The sequence below is a fragment of the Rattus norvegicus genome, chromosome 2 (genome assembly GCF_021556685.1).
Source record: "Rattus norvegicus strain SHRSP/BbbUtx chromosome 2, alternate assembly SHRSP_T2T, whole genome shotgun sequence".
Taxonomy (NCBI): Eukaryota; Metazoa; Chordata; class Mammalia; order Rodentia; family Muridae; genus Rattus; species Rattus norvegicus.
Window position 1 is genome coordinate 53,738,502 of NC_141535.1, and position 25,095 is coordinate 53,763,596.

At 44.9% G+C, this 25,095-nt stretch overlaps 2 long non-coding RNA genes and 1 pseudogene across 5 annotated transcripts in view; 2 read left to right on the forward strand and 1 right to left on the reverse strand.

Moving 5' to 3' along the window:
* Positions 1-25,095, reverse strand: part of LOC134485850 (uncharacterized) — a 704,841-nt gene that overhangs the window by 370,623 nt on the left and 309,123 nt on the right. The gene's annotated exons all lie outside the window — the stretch shown is intronic.
* Positions 4,803-6,750, forward strand: Anxa2rl-ps7 (annexin A2 receptor like, pseudogene 7; annotated as a pseudogene). The gene has a single exon (XR_015675038.1). The product of XR_015675038.1 is annotated as an annexin A2 receptor like, pseudogene 7 (transcript).
* On the forward strand, positions 16,813-23,209 carry LOC102547847 (uncharacterized). Its single transcript, XR_015674062.1, has 6 exons — positions 16,813-17,714; positions 19,927-20,028; positions 20,169-20,411; positions 20,883-20,967; positions 22,399-22,506; positions 23,007-23,209. It is a non-coding gene; the product is annotated as an uncharacterized LOC102547847 (long non-coding RNA).

Consider the following 25,095-nt stretch of genomic DNA (forward strand, 5'->3'; position numbering starts at 1 on the left):
TCTGGGTTAAGTGTTGTCTGCTCAGGGTATTGCTAAAGGTTGAAAATTCAATGGTCCGTTTCCTTACTTTATGGGGATTTCGTGCAGTTGGGCGTCCTTAAATTCAGTTTTCATTCGGGTACGTGTCCCCAGCTTATTTCCATGCAGTCAGTCGTCGGTAACGTTCGGTGTTCAGTCCCTTAAGTGCCTCCAGCTCCTGGCCTTTCTAAAGGTTGACAATCAAATGGTCGGTTTCCTTACCTTAAACCGATTTCGTGCACTTTGTTGTCGGTAAAAGTACGTTTTCATTCGGTTATGTCTCCAAAGCCGGTTTCCTGGAGTTGACCCTCAGTAAAATTGACCCTAAGTAAAACCGATTTCGCGCAGCTGGCCCTCAGTAAAATTACCTTTTCATTTGGTCATGTATCCAAAGACGATTTCGTGCAATTGGCCATCTTTAAATTCAGTTTTCATTAGGGTATGTGTCGAACCCTGCAGGTGGCTGTCAGTAACGTGCTGTTGGCCCTCGGTAAAGTTACGTTTTAATTCGGGTAATTGTCCAAACTCGATTAGGTGCAGTTTGTCATCGGTAAAGTACGTTTTCATTCCGTTAAGTGTCCAAAAGCTGATTTCGTGCAGAGTCATCAGTACAGTTCAGTTTTCATTGCGTTACCTGAAAGTCGACTCCCTGCTACTTGTCCTGGGTAAAGTTACCCTTTCATTCGGTTACACGTACAAAGTGGATTTCGGGCAGGTGGCCAACAGTAACATTCAGTTTTCATTCAGTTACGCGTCCAAAACAGATTTTGTGCAGTCAGTCATCGGTAAAGTTACGTTTTCAGCCCGTTAACTGTCTGCTTCTCCTGGTATTATTAAAGGTTGAAAAATGAATGGTCGGTTTCCTCACTGTAAGCAGATTTCCTGCAGTTGGGCATCAATAAAGTTACGTTTTCACTGGGTTACGTGTCCAGGGCCCATTTCCTGCAGTTTGTCATCGGTAAAGTTCAGTTTTCATTCGGTTACCTGTCCAAAGCCGATTTCGTGCCTCCCGTCTTCGGTAAAATTAGGTTTTCGTTCCTTTACACGTGCTAAGTGGATTTCGTGCAGTCAGTCATCTGAAAGTTACACTTATAGTCCGTTAAGTGTCTAAAGCTCTGGTTGTTTCTAAACGTTGAAAAATCAATGGTCAGTTTGCTTGCCTTAAGCGGATTTCATGCGGTGGGCCATCGTGAAGTTACGTTTTCAGTCCTTTAACTGTCTGCTCTGCTGGTATTTTTAAAGGTTGAAATATCAATGGTCGGTTTCCTTACTGTAAGCGGATTTCGTGCAGTTGGGCATCCATAAAGTTGTGTTTTCGTTGGGTTACATGTCCAGGGCCCATTTGGTGCGTCCCGTCATCGGTAAAATTACGTTTTCGTTCCGTTACACGTGCAAAGTGGATTTCCTGCAGGTGGCCATCATTAACGTTCAGTTTTCATTGGGTTACTTTTCCAAAACCGGTTTCGTGCCATTGGCCGTCGGTAAAGTTACATTTTAATTCGGTTAAGTGTCCAAAGCCGATATCGTGCAGAGTCATCACTACACTTCAGTTTTCATTCGGTTACCTGTACAAAGCCGATTTCGTGCATCCCGCGGTCGGTAAAATTTCGTTTTCATTAGGTTACACGTGCAAAGTGGATTTCGTGCAGGTGGCCGTCAGTAACATTCAGTTTTCATTAAGTTAGGTTTCCAAAACAGATTTCGAGCTGTTCGCGGTGCATAAAGTTACGTTTTAATTCGCGTAATTGTCCAAACTCCATTTCGTGCGGTTTATCATCGGTAAAGTTACATTTTCATTCGGTTAAGTGTCCAAAGCCGATTTCTTGCGGAGTCATCAGTACAGTACAGTTTCCATTTGGTTAGCTGTCCAAAGCCGATTTCCTGCTGTTTGTCATCAGTAAAGTTACGTTTTCATTCGGTTATACGTACAAAGTGGATTTCGTGCAGGTGGCCAACAGTAACGTTCCGTTTTCATTAGGTTAAGTGAACAAAACCAATTTCGTGCAGTCAGTCATCGGTAAAGTTACGTTTTCAGTCCGTTAACTGTCTGCTTCTCCTGGTATTTTTAAAGGTTGAAAAAAATCAATGTTCGGTTTCCTTACTGTAAGCAGATTTCGTGCAGTTGGGCATCAATAAAGTTACCTTTTCATTGGGTTACGTGTCCAGGGCCCATTTCGTGCAGTTTGTCATCGGTAAAGTTACATTTTCACTAGGTTACCCGTACAAAGTCGATTTCGTGCATCCCGTCGTGGGTAAAATTACGTTTTCTTTCTGTTACACGTGCAAAGTGGATTTCGTGCAGGTGGCCGTCAGTAACGTTCAGTTTTCTTTGGGTTACGTTTCCAAAACCGATTTGGTGCCATTAGCCGTTGGTAAAGTTACGTTTTAATTCGGTTAATTGTCCAAAGCCGATTTCGTGAAGATTGTGATCGGTAAAGTTACGTTTCATTCGGTTAAGTGTCCAAAGCCCATTTCGTGCAGAGTCATTAATACAGTAATGACTTCCTTTCGGTTACCTTTCCAATGCCGATTTCGTGCATCCCGTCGTAGGTAAAATTACATTTTGGTTTCGTTACACATGTAAAGTGGATTTAGTGCAGGTGGCCTTCAGTAAGGTTCAGTTTTCATTGAGTTACGTTTCCAAAACCGATTTCGTGCTGTTCACCGTCGGTAAAGTTACGGTTTAATTCCGGTAATTGTCTAAACTCCATTTCGTGCAGTTTGTCATCGGTAAAGTTCCGTTTTCGTTCGGTTACGTGTCCAAAGCCGATTTCTTGCAGAGTCATCAGTACAGTACAGTTTACATTCGGTTACCTGACCACAGCCGATTTCCTGTTGCTTGTCGTCGGTAAAGTTAAGTTTTCATTCGGTTACACGTGCAAAGTGGATTCTGTCAGTAAGGTTCCGTTTTCATTAGGTTATGAGTCCACAACTGATTTCGTGCAGTCAGTCATCGCTAAAGTTACGTTTTCAGTCCGTTAACTGTCTGCTTCTCCTGGTATTTTTAAAGGTTGAAAAATCAATGATCCCTTTCCTTACTATAAGCCGATATCGTGCAGTTGGGCGTCAATAAAGTTACGTTTTCATTGGGTTACGTGTCCAGGGCCCACTTCCTGCAGTTTGTCATCGGTAAAGTTACGTTTTCATTCGGTTAAGTGTCCAAAGCCCATTTCGTGCAGAGTCATCAGTACAGTACAGTTGCCACTCGGTTACCGTCCAATGCCGGTTTCGTCCATCCCGTCGTCGGTAAAATTACGTTTTCGTTCCGTTACACGTGCAAAGTGAATTTCGTGCAGGTGGCCATCATTAACGTTCCGTTTTCATTAGGTTACGTGAACAAAACCGATTTCGTGCAGTCAGTCATCGGTAAAGTTACTTTTTCAGTCCGTTAACTGTCTGCTTCTCCTGGTATTTTTAAAGGTTGAAAAATCAATGTTCGGTTTCCTTACTGTAAGCAGATTTCGTGCAGTTGGGCATCAATAAAGTTACATTTTCACTGGGCTACGTATCCAGGGCCCATTTCGTGCAGTTTGCCATCGGTAAAGTTACGTTTTCATTCGGTTTCCTATCTAAAGTCGACATCGTGCATCCCGTCGTCGGTAAAATTACGTTTTCGTTCCGTTACACGTGCAAAATGGATTTCGTGCAGGTCGCCGTCAGTAACGTTCAGTTTTCACTGGGTTACGTTTCCAAAACCGGTGCCTTTGGCCGTCGGTAAAGTTACGTTTTAAATCGGTTAATTGTCCAAAGCCGATTTCGTGCAGTTTTTCCTCGGTAAATTTACGTTTTCATTCGGTTCCGTGTCCAAAGCCGATTTCGTGCAGGTTGCAGTACATTATGTTATGTTTTCATTCGGAGTTCCGTCCAGCAAACTGACAGTTTCAGCAAGGGAAATTTCCCAATTTCCGACCCCGCCCTCCTCGAAGACTACAAATACCCAGCTACCCGAGCTCGCAAAAGCTCCTCAGGCTGCAGTGCCGCACTTGCTGCTGTCCTCGCAAGGCCAGTGCTGCTCGAGGGATGGAGTCGCCTTTCTGGTCCGTGCAAGTGAAGCAGGCCTGGGATTCGGTCCCTCCGCAGCCAGACGCCCAGCCTCCTTTGCTCCCCAGCTTCTCGGAAGACCGCGGTCCCTGGCCTCTTCCCTTCTATCCGGTCCTTGGAGTGTTCCCATCCGAAGGCTGTGACCAAGACGAACATAGGCTTCCAGTTTGGATGGGTGACTTCGCGGGAATCTACGCACGGACCGCTTCTCCCAGGAGCCAGAGCACCTCGGAGCCCAGCATTCCGGATTGCGTGAGTGAGGTCGACGAGGAACAGCCAGAGAAACCCGCGACTCCGGGAACCCGGGAGGATGCTGCAGAAGAATCATTTGCAGTGAGGGTGCAGCCCGAGTCCAGTTCCACAGCGCCCCCCCGTGGCGACGATGCACTGAACACCGAGACTTGTGGCACGGGTCTCTCCAGTGAGTGCCAGCGACCAGCCACCCGAAACTGGAGAAGACGACTCTGGACTTGGTCAGGACTCCTGGAGAGCCTTCGTTGCCGGCTCAGCTTCCTGCTGTGTGGCTGCTGCGGGCAGCTTTGGGCTGCACCCAGCCTTAGAGAGCAACAGGTGACTTTCTTCCCCCTTTAGAGCAAGTTCCTTACAAGTCTTTGTACTGCTCCCCTCCCCACCTCCCTGCAGCCAAGTGTCCTCAGTGCAGCCCCCTGTTCCACAATAAAGAAACAGCGATTTGACTCCGATGGTCTGTGACCTTTCTTTCTTTCTCTTTCTTTCTTTCTATCATCTACCTGTTTTTTTTTTATTCAATAAAGTTTTTTTTTCCTCATTTGAATTCAAGCATCTTCCCCAGCCGCTGGAGCATCACTAACCTTTGTGTTTCTGGTAGCTGTGAGGTGTCCGATGGCCCAAGTTCTTGCTGGCTCTCAATATTGTGGATTTGAAATCCGACGGTGATTTCAAACCCTGTACTCGATTTTATTTCAGGACTTTTTTGTACGCGGTTGTTCTTTTGTTTTGTGACTTTGTCAGGGAGGCCGCGGTGGAATTCCTTGTGAACCCACTGTTCTCAGAGCCACTACTCAGGGAATACGAAGAGATCTTCTGGGTTTCCATTTGTTTACTTGGCATTCGGCCTCAGGGTGATTCTAAACGCTGAGATATCAATGCTTGGATTGCTTTCCGTAAGCGTATTTTGTGCAGTTGGCCTTGGGTAAAATTACGTTTTCATTTGGTTACGAGTCCAAAGTGGATTTCCTACAGTCAGTCATCGGTAAAGTTTCACTTACAGTCCGTTAAATGTCTCAAGCTCTGGTTGTTTCTAAACGTTGAAATTCAATGGTCGGTTTGCTTGCCTTAAGCGGATTTCGTGCAGTGGGCCGTTGTGAAGTTACGTTTTCATTTGGTCGTGCAGTCAGTCTTCGGTAAAGTTACGTTTTCATTCGGTTACACCTGTAAAGTGGATTCGTGCAGGTGGCCATCAGTAACGTTGAGTTTTCATTCGGTTACGTGTCCAAAACCGATTTCGTGCAGTCAGTCATTGGTAAAGTTACGTTTTCAGTCCGTCAACGGTCTGCTTCTCCTGGTATTTTTAATGGTCTATTTCCTTATTGTAAGCGGATTTCGTGCAGTTGGGCATCAATAAAGTTATGTTTTCATTGGGTTACATGTCCAGGGCCTATTTCGTGCAGCTAGTCTTCGGTAAAGTTAAGTTTTCATTCGGTTAAGAGTCCAAAGCCGAATTCGTGCAGTCAGTCATCAGTAAAGTTCAGTTTTCATTCGGTTAAGTGTCCAAAACCGATTTCGTGCCGTTGGCTGTCGGTAAAGTTACGTTTAATTCAGTTAATTGGCCAATGCCGATTTCGTGCAGTTTGTCCTAGGTAAATTTACGTTTTCATTCGGTTCCGTGTCCAACGCCGATTTCGTGCGGTTAGCCATGGGTAAAGCTACGGTTTCATTCGGAGTTCCGTCCAGCAAAGTCACAGTTTCAGCAAGGGAACTTTTCCAATTTCCGACTCTCCTCGAAGACTACAAATACCCAGCAACCAGAGCCGGCAAAAGCTCCTCAGGCTGCAGTGATGCACTTGCTGCTGTCCCCCAAGGCAAGTGCTGCTCTAGGGATGAGGTCGCCTTTCTGGTCCGTGCAAGTGAAGCAGGCCTGGGATTCGGTCCCCCCGGAGCAAGACGCCCAGCCTCCTCTGCTCCCCAGCTTCTCGGAAGACCGCGGTCCCTGGCCTCTTCCCTTCTATCCGGTCCTTGGCGCGTTCCCATCCGAAGGCGGTGACCAAGACGAACATAGGCTTCCAGTTTGGATGGGTGACTTCGCGGGAATCTACGCACGGACCGCTTCTCGCAGGAGCCAGAGCACCTCGGAGCCCAGCATTCCGGATTGCGTGAGTGAGGTCGACGAGGAACAGCCAGAGAAACCCGCGACTCAGGGAACCCGGGAGGATGCTGCAGAAGAATCATTTGCAGTGAGGGTGCAGCCCGAGTCCAGTTCCACAGCGCCCCCCCGTGGCGACGAAGCACTGAACACCGAGACTTGTGGCAAGGGTCTCTCCAGTGAGTGCCAGCGACCAGCCACCCGAAACTGGAGAAGACGACTCTGGACTTTGTCAGGACACTAGAGCGCATTCCTGGCGGGCTAAGCTTCCTGCTGTGTGGCTACTGCGGGCCGGCCTTTGGCATCAGGGAGCCTTAGGGCACAGCAGGCGCCTTTCTGGTGTTTTATAGGTAGGTCTGTGCCAAAGAGGATCCCTGTGCCTAAACCTCTCCATTTCCTCCCAGCTGGCTGTTCAGGGCGCCCCCTGCTGCTATAATAAAGAAACCCAGCGATTTGCCTTGGATGGTCTGTGTCCTGTCTTAATCCTTTAATAGATGATTTCAAAGGGATGTTTTGGGTTGTGCCAGCCCGTTTTCAAAGATATTGGCTTCACCCAGGATCGCAGGTTTCTAGGATTCAAGGGAAGGCCAGGAAGATGGCAACCCTGATGCAACCTGCAATGGGAAGGCAGCTCTGGCTTCATGTTTCTAGCAGTTCAGGGAAGGCATGGTCGGGGCCATACCCTGCTGTTAGGTCGCTCTACTCTTTCTTTCTAAGGAGGTCTCCGGGTTATTTCCCTGAGATGCTTTTGGTCTGGAGACAAGTGGCCAAAGATGGACACCTGATGGCTTCTCACTTGTGCTGTCCGGGTTTTAGCCCAGTCTTGTGACCTTCGATATGTCCACGGATAGTGCACCTGCCTGCTGGCTTTTCCGTAGTAATAGGGGAGCAGGAGGAAATATAAGTCCTAAACGAAAATGGTTCATTTTCAGAGACCTGCAACTCTGCCTCCAAGATCCAGGCCAGCAAACCCTACAGCAGTGAGCAGTGTGTGGCCAAGAATGAGACTCTCAGCGATTACCCATGTCCAGTGCCTGAGCTTTGGGCTGTCTGTCCTGGTTCATGAGAGGCTGAGACTTGTCAGCCAAGGCAAGTTCTGCTGTGCTATCAGCAGACAGAGGCACACAGCAAATTTGATTTTATTTCTAGGTGCTTACGTTTTCAGGCAGAACCAGACTTTTCAGAGGCACAAGACTGTTCTTTATCTGGCCATTAATAAACTGGATTTAAAACTTTCGCTTGACTTCATTAATATGGCTGTCAATCACTAATTTCAGGAGATGTTGTTATACATATCTTTATATAAATATTCAGCTTGTACAGGAGATTCTCAGCATTTGAATGAAGTATCGATGTATTTAATGTAGCACCAATCATTTTCTTAAAAAGAAAATCCAAGCTCTAAATAGAAACCTAAACTGTTTTTAAAAAGTGAGTTTTTAAGTGATCAGTCATTAAAGAAAACAAAGTAACAACAACTACAGCAAGCTCTGCCCTATATTAAAGCGACTCCTTATAATAAAGATTCACCGTTTGCTGCACCATTGCAGTCTCAGCACTGCCAACATGGAGACTGAACAAGGAGACACCAATAGTCATGCAGACCTGGAAGTGGGGGAGCCCATGAGGCCTTAGCCTTAGACAAACACACTAACTAACTAAGTATCTAACTAACGAATTAATTAAATAACTAACTAAATAACTAAATAACTCATTGATAAGTGGATATTAGCCCAAATGCTTGAATTACCCTAGATGCACAGAACACATGAAACTCAAGAAGGATGACCAAATGCGATTGCTTCACTTCTTCTTTAAAAGGGGAACAAGAATACCCTTGGGAGGGAATAGGGAGGCAAAGTTTAGAACAGAGGCAGAAGGAACACCCATTCAGAGCCTGACCCACATGTGGCCCATACATATATGGCCACCAAACTAGATAAGATGGATGAAGCAAAGAAATGCAGGCAGACAGGAACTGGATGTAGATCTTTCCCAAGAGACACAGCCAGAATACAGCAAATACAGAGGCGAATGCCAGCAGCAAACCACTGAACTGAGAACGGGACGCCTGTTGAAGGAATCAGAGAAAGGACTGGAAGAGCTTGAAAGGGCTTGAGACCCCATATGAACAACAATGCCAAGCAACCAGAGCTTCCAGGGACTAAGCCACTACCCAAAGACAATACATGGACTGACCCTGGGCTCCAACATCATAGGAAGCAATGAATAGCCTAGTAAGAGCACCAGTGGGAGGGGTAGCCCTTGGTTCTGCCAAGACTGAACCCCCAGTGAACATGATTTTTTGGGGGAGGGCAGTAATGTTGGGAGGATGGGGAGCAGAACAACCACAGAGAAGGTGATGGGGAGGGGTTAGGGGTTGTTGGCCCAAAAACCTGGAAAGGGAATAACAATCAATAAGTAAATAAGAAATACCCAGTTTAATAAAGGTGAAAAAATTAGAGATAATAATAAAAATTAAGAAAAGAAGAAAAATAACTAAATAACTAACTGACTTTAAAAAACCAAAACAAACAAACAAAAACCAAAAACCATAAGACCACCAAAGGAATCTGAGAGCAAGAGAAACAGTCTTTCCCAGGGAAGAGCTCCCAACTCAAATTTCTAAAGCCAAGTGCTCAGCCTTGAAATCATGGACATGCCAGTGACACTGTACAGACTGATCAGGTTGTATTTGTACATTAGGAACACACACACAAGTACACAAAGTAAACACACACACACAAACATGCTAACCATCACATATATGCTACATATACAGAAAGAGAGGCTGTTACCACAGGGGCACATAGAAGAGGATGGAGGAAAAGGGAGGAAAATAAGGTAATTAATAATATTTCAATAAAAAAAACAGGCAGCCGGAGAATCTGTTTAGTGCAAGGGCAGCCTGGATACATAGCTACTTCCCGGACAGCCAGGGCTATGGAGAGAGATCCCATGTCAAAAGATAAAAAATAAAATCACATTCTCTTTAATACAGACCAATCCTCTAACTGAAGCCAGTTTTATAAATAGATGCGTGGTGGTGTAAAGGCAGTGTTTTTCCTCACTCAGTCAACCCTTTGAACAAATGCTCACCCTCTGTAGGAAACACTGTCCTCTTCCTAGAGAGTCTGCCTTTTAAACATTGGCCATAATCACAAAGCATGTGTGTTTTCTTTCATAATGGAGCTTCCAAACCATGGTTAGATGAAAACTGTCATTTTTACATGAAATTTGTACTAATGTATGGGACTGTCTAAAAGAGGAACAAACGTTAAGAATAGAACGAGAAGTTTAACTATGTGACAGAGAAGTTCTTAAAGCTTAAAACTTAAACCTGGGATGAGTCTTCCAACACTTACCTAGGACCAGGGTTGAATGTGCGCACAGCAAGAATTACTTAGTTTCTTCTGAAGTTCAGAATCCTGGGTCTTGGCAGGGATGGGATTGGTTCTGCTGCTGCGTACACTCAGCCAACATTGCAGCTCCCGTTTGGAAATTCAGTTGCTTTTTCTTAATTAGTGCTGGGTGTTGAGTTGCCAGACTTGCTGAGCAGGGATCTTCCTCCATAACCTGGCCGGAGGGTTCCACATGTCTCCAGATCCAGATACATCCTGGAGTGTGATTGCCCAGTCATGAGAAGTCCTGACTCAAGGAGACAAAAACAAGCTTTTGCTGCCTGGATTGCTCTTGGTCTTCCTGTCATCCCATTTCTGTATCTGCCATCCACCCACCCACCACCCATCCCATCTAAGGATGGCTTCAATCTGGAACTAACATTCATCCAGGATGGAAATTAAAGGCTCCTAGTTCCCAGGGTCTCAGAGCAAAGCCAGCTGGTTCTGGGTGGGGCAGATTTCTGTCAGTAAATGGCCACAAGGTCCTCTTTGGCTGGGCCTCCAAGTTTCTGCAAGTTTTCTGAGCCAGCAGGGGAAATTCCCCTTTGCTCAGTACAAGCAGTTTTCAGTCAACCATGTGACCAGGGCCAGCACAGCTAGAAGGGCAGTAGCTCAGTGGTGTCGGGATTTGTCTGTGTGTTTCCAGCCACTCCCTGACCCCTGAGAGTGGTGGACAGGATGCAGATGAACTGCAGTCCTCTGGAAATCCAGGTCCAGTCAGGACCAGCACAAGGTCATCCTTAGGGAGCCCTGTCCCAAGTACTCAGAAGCCAGACCAGTACCTTCCCCAGTGATCCAGCAGCCCTCACCCTGCAGTGGCTGAATTGTCTAGGCTCTTCTGCATCTGCTCAGCCATGATCTGCCTTAGGTTTCCTTTTCCTGGCTTCTGACAGGATCTCCATTTCCTCTTCCTCACCCATGTTTGCTTTTGGTTTTTAGCAATGATACAATTTAACCTGGTCCTCAACGGAGAGCATGCTGGCAGTTTTTGGGGGGGTCAGGTAGAGGTTGGCAAACCAGGATTGGCTGGTTTAGCTGGCTGGTAGACTTTGAAAATGCAGAGCCAGCTGGCTGCAGAAGGCTTTGCCCCAGCACACCAAGCTGCTAAGTAGACACAGCTCTCATAAACTCTGTACCACAGAGAAACTGAAACAGAGAAATTGAGGAAGATGAAGATACAGAAGGCCTTATCTCTTTACCTCCACTGCTGAGAGCTGTGTTTGTGCTATGGAGCCCAGTTACCTGTCTGTGAGGTTGATAGAGCAGGGAGAGCTACAGAGGCTCAGCCTGTTTGTGTCCCCAGCCAGGAAAATCTTCATCCATGGCCTGTGCCTTGTTCCCCAGGTGTTAGGAGATTTATAGTCAGGCGACAGCTGCATTTTGGGCAACTGATTCTTGCAGAGAACACAGCAATTCTGTCAGCTTGGCTCCTCCCTTCTGTACTGGAAGCCAGAAACCAGAGGTTCAGTTCCCAAAAGAGGACCCTGGGGAAGCAAGTCAATGCTGTCACACTAGAGTCCCCAGCCTGGTGCTCACAGAGTATGAACAGACCTCAGACTTGGAGCAAGTGTGGTCTGTCTGTCGCCAACAATTAGTGGAGAAGAGTTTCAGTTGTTAGGTCTCCGGGATCGAATCCTATTGTGAGGGTCTGAAAATCTCAAAAACAGTGAGGGTTTATTCTGCAGAAACAAACAGCATGGGTGTGCGGCGGTAATCCAACCATTGAATAAAATGTAGATCTTAAACAAAGGCATGCAGTTCCTCTTATAGGGACAGGGAACTCTCTGGAAGCATTAGGTAATTTAGAATTTCAGTGGTGGCTACTGGAGGGGTCACAGGTGCTCAGGGTCTCCATTCTTATGTCATGAGCGTTCAACCTTGTGATGAAATAGGGCTTTCCAGCACAGTTGGACCCTTCTGAGATAAGGTATTTCCCCACTGTGGTTTTCCCCTGGCTGTTCTTTGGGGGTCGGGGTGAGGTTATGATCTTGCTCTGGATTTTATGGCTTGGTCTCAGCTGAACACCCTCTCATAAGACACTTTCCAGAAAATCATCACGTGACACAACCAGAAACTCTCACTCCAGCGATGGAGCAAGCAGTGAGCCCAGCTGTCATCCCTGAAGGTTCGCCTTCCTTCTCACCTCTCCACTTCCTCTCGCCAGGTTCCACTTCCTAATGCTTCCACAACCTTCCAGCACAGAGCCATCCAATTCCCACTCAGAAGGACTCCATCATCATGGCTGGAGGGTATGGTAGCATGAGGCAGGAGACTGCCACTCTATGGCCCAAAGCTCTTCGGTGGGATGTGCGACAGGAGGCAAGCCATTGACTCTATGGCTCAGATTTGTTTCTGTGAGGGGATCACACATGGCTCATTGACTGCCCACAGAGCTCACCTTACTTCCTCCAGAGCCAAAGTCCAGGAGTTCTCTTCAAGATGTCCTTTCTGAATGGCCTGGCACAGCTCTGCTCTCAGCCCCTCCTTTTCACCCAAGCTTCTTTGATCTCTGTTGAATGGAGGACATTGCCAGGAGAATTCAAATTCTCCATATACCACCACTGTCTTCCAACGCTGTTCACAAGGTGGTGTTGCACAGGTGAGCTGCACTCTCATTGCTGACACCCTTGTCCCTCCTGTTCTGAAAACTCCAGATCACACTTCCTCCTATGTCATGACACTTGGGAACAGTATACGTCTTTGCACAACCCATTGATAGGTGAGACTATGCAATGTTCATTTGCGTTAAGACATAACCTCTAGTGTGCAGGTCACATGCCTAAAACATTCAACCAACTAGAAATTTGTCATTCAAACATATGAGACTGTGAGAATTGCCATTTAAAACATCAGAGAATGACTGAATGGACCTGTGAATAAATCTTAAAGCATCCCACACAGGGGGTAGTGGATGAAAGAACAGACCACCAATTTGGGGTACCTAGTGCAGGCTATTGACTGTGAACCCCAGAAATGTTTATTTGAACGATTTGAACACATGGCTAATTCATTGTCCACAGAGCTCACCTTAGTTCCTCCACAGCTTCTTTTCAAGATGTCCTTTCTGACCAGGTGCCCTTTGCTCAGAGTCTCTTCTCACCTAGGTGTCTTTGATCTCTGCTTGAATGGAGGATGTTGTCATGAAAATTCAAAGTTCACCATGTGAGATCATTAATGTCCAATGTCCATTATGATATGTCATTACACAGGCGGCCTGAACTCTCACTTGCTAACCCCTCCGTACCGCTCTATTCCTGAGTGAATTCAGAGCACATTTCTCCCTAAGTTATTACACACAGGAACACTAGAGCTCTCTGGGACATCCCAATGCTGTGTGAACATAACCAACATCCATTTGCTTTAAGATAGGTCTTGTGCACAGCTCATGCAGAAGACAAGAGACTTATGAACTATTATTGTACGTTGACGTCATTATGTAGGTGACAGCAGGTACAGGTTAGAACAAGGTCTGTCATTGGACGAGAAGGAAGGATGGGCGGGAACACAGTCTTAGAAGCAAGAGGGAGGGGCCAGAGCGAGAGGAAAGAGCTGGGAGAACATGGCGGCAGATATTAAGACTCTTCTCTGCACACAGAATCAGGTTGTTATGGCTATTTTTTAAGGGATGGGTGTGTACAGGATTTCGTGCTGTCTACGTGGGCAAATTATATCCTATCAATTGGATCAGAGGTTATTGTGTGGTGTGTTCATTCATGAGTCCACAGTAAGAGAGCTGCAAGATAGGCAGTCTCTGTGTCAAACTGGTCTCTGTAGGAAACTGGCATGGCAGTCACCGCTTTGGGAAATGGATAGGCAGAGAGATTGCTGCTGGGCTCACAGAGTAGCCACTGACAGCATGAGATGGGATGGAGCTTAGCGGGTGAGACACTTTGCTGACTGAGATGAAAATATCCCACAGATGCCATGTGGCCCTACAGTGCCAGCACTAGCATGGGATAAAAGAAAACATTCTTTTATTTTTACCACAACAAACTACTCCTTAATAAATCAATAAAAGAAATACGAAAAACATGGCAGAGCAGTGGTGGTGCATTACTTTGAGCCCAGCACATAGGATGCAGAGGCAGACGCGCCGCTGAGTGTGGGGCCAACCTGAACTACAGACCAGGTTCCAGGTCACCTGGGGCTAAAAAGGGAAAGCATTTCTTTGAAAACAAACTAACGAATAATGTGAAAACTAAATGTAATAATTTAAATTAGAAGATTAAAAAAACCAGATATCCTTGACTTTATGAAAACTTATAAAATTGTATTGTGGGTACATAAAATGACTCACAAAATCACACAAGGGCTTAAGGCATTCAGAGTGTTGAGGCCCCTCCTCACTAACTGTAGCCATTTAACCCAACTGTAGCCATTTTGTATTCAGTCTCCATTTTAATCATAAGGTGGAGTTAAGTTTCAGGCTCTCAGATTCCGTTTCTCAGAAGTGATTAATCATAGCTGATTCTGAAAATTCTCCTAAATGGTCACAGTGATATGGTTTATTACTCATGCTCTGCTATCCCAATGCTCTGGAAAACCCCTGACCGCTTCCTCCGTTAATATCACTTGGTACCAATCAGCTTCAAGGTCAGCTGGTAATACTTTGTCTACTTAGGCAAAAATGTAACAATCCCCGCCCCTTGCCTTCTGCACCTGGTTTTCCTATAAAAAGTCTGCCCTAAGAACAAACCAGCATCACAACCAGCTCGTGTGTGTGTCCTGCGACAATGATTGATCAATCTTGGGTGTGGATTCAGAAAACTATCCCTATCTGTCTGAATTAGTGTTTGCGTGGTTTGTGTGGTGATTCCTGTACACCAACAAAGATATACAGAGTCTCTCAAGAGAAGTAAATTGGGAGGATGAGCGGTATTTGGATAATTTACAGAAAGTACCATTTGTTTATAAAACTCTTCCTTTAAAGAAATGGTAAGATGAAGTTTTCAACATTATTTACTTTTTAAGTTGTCAAATATTTAAATATTGACAATTTAAAAAGTAAAGTGAAAGGGATAGAAAAATCCTTTTTCTTTAATGAGTATACCTAGAGTATATTAAAAGTCATTTCATTAGAGTAATAACTACGCAGAGTTTTTTAATCACACAATGAAGGTTAAGTTAGTTTGCAGAAGGAAGCAGCCATGTTTGAAAGTGATGTTTAATTGAGTGGCAGGCAAAGTGATGAATCAGAGAAAGATTTGACAGAATAGGATATGCCCAATTCTTATGAGAACACAGAGGGAAGAGAGGCAACATAAAAGGGTAATATAAATGAAAGATTATTAATATTCTGTTGATACTACCTAATGCTGGAAATTAGTCCAGTGGTAATTATTCCTTTACCAGCTTTCCCCAGAAAAACCAGAGACCTTCTGATATTTCAAAGCCTTAGGCCTCAGCTGGGCAACTATTCAAGTAGCTCAGCCCAGTTCACCTGCCAATCTGGCCCCATCCAGTATGTGCCTAGCAATCCCTTCCAGGCCTGGGATCAAATCCATCTCCTCCCATGTCTCCTGGAAAAAGGCCTTCCTGCTTCTCTTTCTTCTTCCCAGAGTCCTCTCTTCCTCCCACCTCCCACCATCCAACTAATTAAAGCAAATAAGAAAATCCCTTAGGCAGGTGAGGAAGGACAGAGACAGTTTCATGTAGTGTATCCCAACAGGTGTTCTCTTCTTTAATACTCTGAATCCTGGAGCCTGGAGAGATGGCTCAGTCCCAGTTAAGAACACAAGCAGCTCTTCCAGAAGACCCAGGTTCAATTCCTAGCACCCACAGAAGCTCACAATGGCACATAACTCTATTCAAGGACCTATTACACCCACACACAGACATGCTTTCTGTCAGAACACCAATGCACATAAAAATCAGAAATAATAAATATAGAAATATAAAATAAAGATAAAAGAGTTTCTTTAAAATGATTTAAAAACAATCTGAGTTCTTTGTGCAATCAGATACCAAATCTTCTGCCAGAAGAAAAGCTATGGAGGAGTTTCTTCCATTCTGTGAGCATTTGCCCATCTCGGTTTCATGACTTCCCACTTGCCATCGGTGGCACAGTTTCCTATTAGTAGCACAATTTCCTGCTCGGTGCCTGCCTTCCGCCTGGAAGCAAGATACCAGTGGCTCAGTTTACAGAGGCAGACACTGATGAAACCCCACAATCCCTGCCATGCTACACAAAACATACCCTGTCTTGGAGTGGAAAAAAAATCCAGTGCTGCTTTAGCATGAATTTGTTCATGGAAACTCAGGTCTGATGCATCCATCCAACTCTGTGGTCGTCAGTGCACTCAGTGCCCTTTCTACTTCTATGGCTCAATGAGACTCCAGACATCAAGTGTGGTGACACTGCCTGTCTTGTTTTACACATGGGAGCAGTTTGTCTCTCAAGGGTCATTCGTGATTCCACATGAATTGCAATATTTAAGACTATTTCCAGGGGACTGAAGAGATGGCTCAGCATTTACAAGCTCTGGCTGCTCTTCTAGAGGTCCTGAGTTCAATTCCCAGAAATCACATGGTGGCTCACAACCATCTGTAATGGGATTAGAGTCCCTCTTCTGTTGTACATGACGACAGATCAATCTCTCTCTCTCTCTCTCTCTCTCTCTCTCTCTCTCTCTCTCTCTCTCTCTGTGTGTGTGTGTGTCTCTCTCTCCCCTCAGTCTCTCTCTTTCTCTCTCTCTCTAGGTGTCTCTCTCTGTGTCTCTCTCCTTTGTCTGTCTGTCTGTCTGTCTGTCTGTCTGTCTGTCTGTCTCTGTCTCACACACACACACACACACACACACACACACACACACACACTAAATAAATAAATCTTTCTTCTGTATTACAAGTTTAGTACAGCTGTGCCTGCTTAGCACCTCAGTGTGGTAGGGCAAGGCCTTCTGTAGCCTGCTGAGTTTGTCTTTGAAGAGTCCTCAAGCCAGCTTTATTCAAATCCTGGCTTACCAACCTCCTACTCACCCCTAGAAAAACCACACACACAGGGGAAAACCATTTAAGGTGCACCATTACTAAAAACCGGAAAGCAAATAGGCTCAGAAGAGGAAACAGGGACCCTGTCAGCAGCTGAGAAAAAGAAACCTAAGAGAGCAGACCTGAACAGGAGCAGCAACAGCTAGAAAGTTCAGCCACTGCCCTGTGGCCTTGGAAGAAGGCCCAGAGTAGCCTTCAGAGCACCCGGGGTATTCCTCTCCCTCCCTAATGCCCTCCTGCAGCCAGTCCTGGTTACACTTGGGTTTCCTGGTATCTGGAGTTTCTCTAAAGACAGCTCAGACCAGAGCTGTGCTGAAAATACACAGCAAAATTCAAGACACACTGCTCTCCTGGCTGTATTCCACCTGCATGACCCTGGCACCTGAAAACTGCTTCTTACATTCAGCAAAATGCACGTGCTGGGCCCAAGAGGACCTGGTGGCTTTTGGCAGAGAGAAATCTGTCCCATCCACATGTTGCTAGCCTGGCCCTGCTGCTCACCTCCCACTGCTCTGTGACCTTGGGAGCTTTGGATCTCCACCTAGGATGAATTCCAATTCCAGATTGAAGCCATCCCTAGCAGGGGATACAGAAAGGGGACTGTAAAACCAACAGCAATCTAGGCAGCAAAAACCTTGTATTCCTCTGCCTGAGTGCCCCTCGGGCCAGGTTATGGAGGAAGATCCCTGCTCACCCAAGCCTGGAGGCTCAACACCCAGCAGGGCACTTGCTGTAGTTTAGGGAAAGGGATTGGGCTTCAGTCTTCAGAATGGATGGAAGCTGCAAAGAAGAGTGAGTTTAAATCACAGCAGAATGAGTCCAGTCTCCGCCAAACCCAGATTCTAATTCAGGAGCCTGAACCACAGCAGGAGAGACTAAGTAATTCTCCTGGTGTAGACACTGAACCTCCCACCAGCCCTGCTCCTGTAAGTGTTGGAAGACTCATCCCAGGTTTGGGTTTTAAAGTGTAGAAATTTCTTTATCACAGAGTTTAACTTTTGACTGTATCTTTACGTCTTTTCCTCTTTGAGTCAGTCCCATACCTCAGTACAAATTTCACATAAAAATGAGAGTTTCCATTTAAACATGGTTTTGAAGCTCCTTTACAATAGGAAATATGTTTTGTAATTATAACTTCTGACATCTTGTATGGTTTTGCCTCCTTCTACTGTTCAAAATTTAGCAAACATTGGATTAAACTAGTGGTTAAACTAGTTCTATTTGACTGAAAGAAGGGGAAGCCATATGTGGAACAGTAGAAACATGTTCAGAGTGCATGCAACATTTATGTTCTTAAACACATTTAGATTCAGAATCCATTAAGGATTTGAGAAGTAGAATGTGAGGTTCTTAGAAATTAGGGATACTTCATTCCATAGCCCATCTTGGTTAGAAAATCAAGTCTGAATTTTAAAGAATGTGTTTTGATTCATTATTTATTTTTAAAGTTTTATTCATTTATTATATATAAGTCCACTATAGCAGTCTTCAGACACACCAGAAGAGGGCATCAGATCGCATTACAGATGGCTGTGAGCCACCATGTGGTTGCCCAGTTTGAACTCAGGATCTCTGGGAGAGCAGTGGGTGCCCTTAACTACTGAGCCATCTCTCTGGCCCCTGGGTATTTATGTTTTGAGATAGGATATCTCTACTTATCCCTGGCTGTCCTGGAAGATCCTATGTAACCAGGCTGCCCTTGCACTAAAGAGATTCTCTTGCTGCCTGGGGGGCTGCAGGGATTAAACATGTGCACCACCAAGCTTGGCTCGGAAAGTGTATTTTTTTTTAATTTTGTTACTTTTGAAATTAAAATATGATTAACTTATTTTCCTGCTTTACTCTCCCCCTCCATCCCCGTCTATGTACCCCAGTGGCAACAGCCTCTCTTCCATGTTCGTGGTATATGTTAATTATTTTATTTTGTGTATGTGTGTGTACATGGGTGTTCCTGTGTATATTCCTAACATAGACGGACAACTTGATCAGTCTGTACACTGTCCCAAGTAAGGCTGAGCCCTGGTATTGGGTAAGCAGTTTGGGAGCTCTTACCTGGGAAGACTGTTTCTCTTGATCAGATTACTTGATTTTGGTTGTTGTTGTTGTTGTTGTTGTTGTTGGTGGTGGTGGTGGTGGTGGTGGTGGTGGTAGTTGATTGATAGGTTGGTTTGTGTTTTGTGGTTGGTGTTGGTATTGCTTATGATTTTCAAGACATGGTTTCTGTGTGCAGTCCTGGCTGTCCTGGAATTCACTCTGTAACCCAGGCTGGTCTCAAATCAAGAGATCAGCTTGCACCTGGCAGTGGTGGTGCCCGCCTTTAATCCCGGCACTCCAGAGGCAGACACAGCTGAGTTTTGGGTTCTAGGCCAGCCAGGTCTAGTAAGTGAGTTCTAGGATAGCTAGGGAGACATAAAGTAAGCCTGTATGGAGGTTGGGGGAGACCAATAGAGACTGGGTAAGAGGGGGAAAGCAGGGGAAGGGGAAAGGAGGGAGTTAGAAAGGGGGAAAGGAGGGAGGGAGGGAAAGTATGTGTCTGCCTCCTTAGTGCTGGGATTGAAGGCATGCACCACCACAGCCCAGGTATGGGGGACATCCTGTCTTGCCTGTTTTGTTGTTGTTTGGTTGACTGCGGTGTTTGTTTGCTTGTTTTGATTTGTTTTGCTAAGGCTGAGGCTTCATGGGCTCCCCCACTTCCAGGTCTGCATGGCTATTGGTGTCTCCTTGTTCAGTCTCCATGTTCACGGGGCTGAGACTGCAGTGGTATAGCAAAAGGGGAATTTCCATTAGAAGGAAACACTTTAATATAGAAGTAGGGTTTTTTCTGTCTTTTGTTTTCTTTGGTTTTATTTCATCAATGACTGACTCTTTATTCAAAAACTCACTTTTTATTGAACAGATTAGATTTTTGTTTAAAGCTTGGATTTTATTACTTGAAGGATTGACTCTACATTAAAAAGATCGATATTTTATTCAAATGATGAAAAATCTCAAATGTGTGGACGTTGGAGGGTGGGGTAGAGGGCTGAGAACTGTCTGGGCAAAGCAAACTGAGTCAGAATAGAGTGGTGAGACCTTAGATATTTCAGACTCCATTGAATAGATTGACTTTTCATGAACATTGCTGATTGGTTTTTACAGATTCGACATTTATTTACAGAAGAGACCTTTAACTTCAAAGGCTGATTTTATGAAAAATTCAGCCTTTCTGAGAAGGATCAACTTCTCATTTCGATCATGAAGGTAAAGGGAGTGCAGAGGGAATTTATATTCTTGATTCAATTGTTAAACTGGTTCCCCTTGGATTACCAGTTTAACTTCGCACATTAGCCCACTAAAGACCAAAGAACATGAGTTTTCTTCACACCCTGATTGTCTCCTAGATCAGCATCGATAGTGTCCCAGGAGACACCATCAACAGGGTAAAGCAAATGTCTTGAGGCAAGATCCTGCCTCCCAGAGCAGGAACCAGCTTCTCTTCAGAAAGGAGCTGTGCACCTGAACAACAGAGCCTTCCTGAGACCACACTTGTAGATGCTAAACTGGGCTGGACCAGATCAGGGATCCTGGAGTGCACTAGAGCCTGTAAAGAAGTCTCTGGATACAAAACTCTATCTTCTTCCCTGGTATGTTCTTTGTAACCTCCCAAAGCCTGCTTTTAAGTGCTAAATTCTGTACACATAAAAAGCTCTATGCTGTCCTTTTCTTTATTTCTCTTTAGGAAAAATCCCATATTTTAGGATGAAATTTCCACTGTAAACATTTGTCTTTCGTCTAAAAGTATTTTCATTCCATCTTCTCCAAAAACATTTTTACACACACACACACACACACACACACACACACACACACACACACACAGAGGGAGCGAGAGAGAGAGAGAGAGAGAGAGAGAGAGAGAGAGATGCATCTCTTTTTCTTTTCTTCTTTTTTGCTTTATTCTTCCTTTCTTCCTCCCTCCCTGCCTTCCTTCCTTCTGTTTTATTTAAGATCTCCCTATGTAGCCCAGGGCATCTTGAAACTCCCTGTACTAAGGTCAAACTCATAAGACTGATTTATGTTTTTATTCTAAATTCTGATTTGTTTTGTTCTTTTAGAGATATTATCGACAGCATATATCTGGAAGAAGCAGAGAGTAGCATTGTGTTTTTTTGCATACAGCCAGCCCCAAGAAGTCTCCAAGTTAGTCTTTCAAATGATTCTAAAATTACGAACTGAGCATTTTCTAGACTCTGAATGTTACCATGTTTGGGAATTGTGTCTTTTGACATTAGGACAATAAAAATACAGTTTAATATATAGATATTTGATAAACACCTATTTTCCTATCCTGTATTTTATAGCCTTGATTAAAACACTCATATAAATTATCTGTGTGTTGTACTAGGTCCAGGGGTCAGAAAGTCTGCTTAGGGATCTGCAGGTACCAGCACACATTTGCTTCACAGACACACATGCATGCAACAGAGCAGTATGCAGTAATTAAAGAAATAAGTCAAGTTACAGTACTCTTGCAGGGGATAGACAGGCTCAGTACTAAATCAGTTAAAGTACTAATCACTTTTGCAAATCACACACATGGATACTCACCACATTTCAGAGTGTCTGATGCACTCTTGTGGGCTCTGTGGGCACCATGCACACACATTATGAACCCACATGCATGCAGGAAAAACACTCACACATATACAATAAAAACCAATGGGTCTCTTTAAAATATAGAATATCCTTGAATTAAGAAATAGTATAGCGGGCTGGAGAGATGGCTCAGTGGTTAAGAGCCCCGACTGCTCTTCCAGAGGTCCTGAGTTCAAATCCCAGCAACCACATGGTGGCTCACAACCATCTGTAAAGAGATCTGATGCCCTCTTCTGGTGTGTCTGAAGACAGCTACAGTGTACTTATATACAATAAATAAATAAATCTTAAAAAAAAAGAAAGAAATAGTATAGCATACATTTAGGAAGGTATTACCTCTAATGAGAAGACTTTGATACACTCTAGGTATATTGTGTAAGGGCAATGACTTTTAGGAAATGACTTTTAAAACATCATGTAACGATCTGTCATAACAAAGAGTTTTTATAAAGAAAGGTAACTTTTTATAAAGAATCCAGATATCTCACATTCTCCTACATTACTTCTCTTAAGAGATGGTTTACTTCTGTATGTTTTGCTTATGATATTTCGAGGTTTTGTGAAACTTGTTTCATGGGTCACCAAGTATTATTTACAAGTTTTCCCAAAGACAAAACTGACCAGGGATTTTAATTGTTTTATTTAATTTATTCTCTTAAATTTTTAGTTTTCAATTTGTTGATTTATTCAGGGGTCATTATTATATCTCCTGTCTCCCACATGTGCTGTGCAGAAGATATCTTAAAGCAAATCAAAGCTGGGTAGTTTCCTGTAGAATTGGGATATCCCCAAGATCTATATTGTTCCTGCTACCATATCTTAGGAAGAAAGGTCCTCTGAATTCACTCAGGGATAGAGAGATATGAGAGAGTCAGCAGGTGAGAGTGCAGACCACCTGTGCAGTAACAGATTTTCAGGGACATTGATGACCTCACCTGGAGAATTTGAATTCTCATGGCAATGTCTTCCACTCAGGCAGAGACCAAAGAAGCTTTGAGGAAGGAAGGAGGTTGAGAGCAGAGTTGCACCAGGCCGTTCAGAAGGGACATCTTGAAGAGAACTCCTGGTTCTGGAGAAAGTAAGGTAAGTTCAGTGGACAGCCAAAAACCTCATGTGAAATCCTCTCACAGAAACATCACCGGACTGCAAAATCAATGGCCTGCCTCCTTCTCTTTCTAACACAAGAAAGAACTTTGAGCAATGTGACTATCATGCTTCTGTCTCATGCTGCCATGCCTTCTGTCTCTGATGGTGGAGTCTGTCCCCTGAGATTCAAACTGCATAGAGGTGTGAAAGCCTGAGATACATTTCTTGTCTTTCTTAAGTGTTCATGCAGTAAGAACAGCTGGCCTCTTCCTCCTGCTGCTGTGCCTGCCCTGCTGTGGTGGACTGCATCCCCCTGCAACTCTCTCATCCAATGGAAGCCTTTCTTGCCTTCAGGGACAAAAAAACCCAAAACCCAAAACCAAAAACAAAACCAAAAACAAAAACCCAAGAAAACAAAACAAAACAAAATACCCATCTACTTTAGAACTTAAAACAGGATGACCATTAGTGCTTGACATTGACTCTGTTTCTTCTAGGCATGGAACCAGAGATAACCTGGGAACTTGGGAACTTGCTGGTGTTTCAGTCTTCAGAGAGCTGAAGGAAATATCTGGGTACCCAGATGTGGTGGTGGACCCACTGGACTTCCCAATGCATGCACCCTGATTGCAATTGATAGCATATCAACATGGAATCTTTGCCATTTAATAAATATATTGGCTCATTTATTCACTCATGCATACATTTTCATTCATTGTGGTGGTTTAAAGGAAGGAGGTCCTCACAGGCTCATATTTGAATGTTTGGTTCCTAATTGGTTGAATTCTTTTGCAAAGATGATGAAGTATGATTATTTTGGAAAGATGTGAAGATGTGACTCTAGGTGTTCCTTCCCTCCCTCCGTCCGTCCCTCCCTCCGTGTCTCTCTCTGTCTCTCTGTCTCTCTCTGTCTCTCTCTGTCTCTCTCTGTCTCTCTCTGTCTCTGTCTGTCTGTCTGTCTGTCTCTCTCTCTCTCTCTGTCTTCCCCTCCCCCCTCTGGTGGTGCTGCCATCTGGTGGTGGAACAAGATGTGTGCAATCTCAGCCATTCCTTCTCTCTGCTGTCTTGGACTCTAACCCTTTGGAATCCTTAATCCAAACTAACCCCTTCTTTCATAAGTTACTTTGACTTTGATTATGTTGTTAAATCAGAGCCATGGACAGTAACAGATTCACGACTTCTGTTACAGATGATGTGGGGTTGCAGGTTATTAATTTCACACAGCTATTTGTTCTCTTTCTGGCTATTTCTCTTCCTACCTCTCAAGCAACCTTGAGTTTTCTAGCCAACTTTTCTCCACACATTTCCCCCAGCTCCTCTCATGTGACAAGAGGAAAACTTGATTTTATGGATCTAGCAAGCCTAGGGCCCAGTAATGAGAGAAACTGGATATCTGTCATCTGGAGACTTGGTCATCCATTGGGTGTGGCTGTCTTCGGGCACAAGCATCTCTCTGTAGACCTCACAACTTCATTCCTCTTGAAGAACAATAATTACCACACATCTGATCTCCGCTCCCTCTTCATTCAGTCTTTCACCAGAGCAAAGGATTCTTTCACTGGTTATCTCACTTAGTGTTTAGAAACAGGGCTGCAAGTGGGATCGCTGGTTAAGTATCTCTGGGGTGTCTTGATCCTCTGGTCCCCAAGGATATTGGACATTCAAATGGTATTCAGCCATACATGGAGGCTTCACACCCAGAGAAGTAAAGTAAACCTCCAACCAACAAAAGCACCAAACAAAACCAGGGAAATGCATTAGCATGCCAGCTCTGACCACCCCATTAATCTTCTTCGAAGAGCAAATAGGCAGTTCCTGAATGAATCATTTTGGTTTCTGGCTATGGACTCCCTCATTGGCTCCTGCTTAGGCTGTGCCCTCTCACCTGAGTGAGCTGGCGGAGGGGGATGGGGGTAACAAGTCTTTCCCTGGATTCAGGTGCTTGGCTAAACCACAGAGTGTGCCAATGAGCAGCCTCCAAGCTGACCTACTCCCTGCGGGGCAATAAGGGCTTAGCGTTGTCCAAAAAGGATCCCTCTCTCCCTCCCTCCCTCCCTCCCTCTCTCCCTCTCTCCCTCCTTCCTTCCCTCCCTCTCCCATCTTCGTCTCTCCCTCCCCCTCCCCCTCCCCCACCCCTGTGTGTGTGTGTGTGTGTGTGTGTGTGTGTGTGTGTGGTGTAGGCGACCTGGACAGTGCTCAAAGAAAGAAATGCAGGACCTACTGAGGGGATTCAGTGCAAAAACCTAAAACCTACTTACTGTTCCAGGGTCAGGGGTCTGATGCTTTAGGAAATATTGCCGGACTTAAAACGTGCCCGGGCATTTGCCGAGGGCATTCTGCGCGAAATCCGCAAAAAATCGGACGAATTGTCAGAGTTTAGAAATGACTGGAAGAGGAGAGAGTGTGCAAAAGCAAACCGAAACCGCAGCGTCCTGGCCGCCTGTCAGTCACACTCTCTCCCCGGACCCAGCCGGTTTTCCATGGGTTAGGCTGACACCGGATCCTGTGCTGTAGCCGAATCCCACCTCAGTTTGCCTGGAGGAGCCCGGATTTAAGCACAAAAAGAAAGTGCGGAGGAATAAAGTC